Source organism: Argentina silus (genome assembly GCF_951799395.1).
Source record: "Argentina silus genome assembly, chromosome: Y".
Taxonomy (NCBI): domain Eukaryota; kingdom Metazoa; phylum Chordata; class Actinopteri; order Argentiniformes; family Argentinidae; genus Argentina; species Argentina silus.
This window is the reverse complement of record NC_139654.1, coordinates 51,430,340-51,431,238: the sequence shown is the minus strand read 5'-3', so window position 1 is coordinate 51,431,238 and position 899 is coordinate 51,430,340.

The window sequence follows — 899 nt, the reverse complement described above, 5'->3', positions numbered from 1 at the left end:
TTGTCATATGTCTTTTGTCATATGTCTTCCCTTGCCTTCATTGATTATAAGAGTTCTATGGAGGTCCTATTATGGACAGCCCAAAATAAGGGAGACACACATGCACACACTACAACTCTGACTGTAAGACTATAAGTTGTTGTCTGAGAAACAGAGACCAATCTGATGAAGTAGTGAGTAGATTACAGGTAGAGTAGATTACTTCACATCTGAGAAGTAACCCCTCAGTTATTCAACATACTGTGACTCAGTGTCCTACGCCACACAGCCCTTTCACAAAGAGGCCCCCTTTGACTACTGGATCCGTCTCAACAAAGTCATTGATATGGCAGAGGAAGGTTTGAAAAGGCAAGGTAAATCTCTTGAAGTGACTGTCATGGTAATTCACCACTGTCCTGACCCTGATATTCAAGTGTAAGACATTGGAGGAGTGGACTGCAGCTGAAGCCCAGGTGAGGCTAGATGAGTGTTTGAGGGAACATAGGCCATAACAGCGTAAACCCACACAACATGCTGGTGTTGGTCTATTAAGCATTACACCACCAGGGTAAGCTCACCAAGGTTTTACATCAGACTTTATGTTTACACGTCTGGTTGATATTTGGTATGACATTTCTGACTAACTTACTATGATCCCTCATCAATGTCACATGTTTGTGAGACAACATTAAACCCAAAAGTTGCACAGTTAACTTCCATCGTCTCTTTATGGTTGGCATAAAAGAGTGAATCACCATCCTTTTACATACCTGTACACAATGTTTGGATTTAGACATTGCTGCAACATACCATTTTCCGTCATGACAGATCTAAAACAATACAACGCAAAAAACAAACATTTTTCCAAAATGCCCATGTGGAAATAATAGGACATACGTGTTTGCATAGCAACTGTGAGT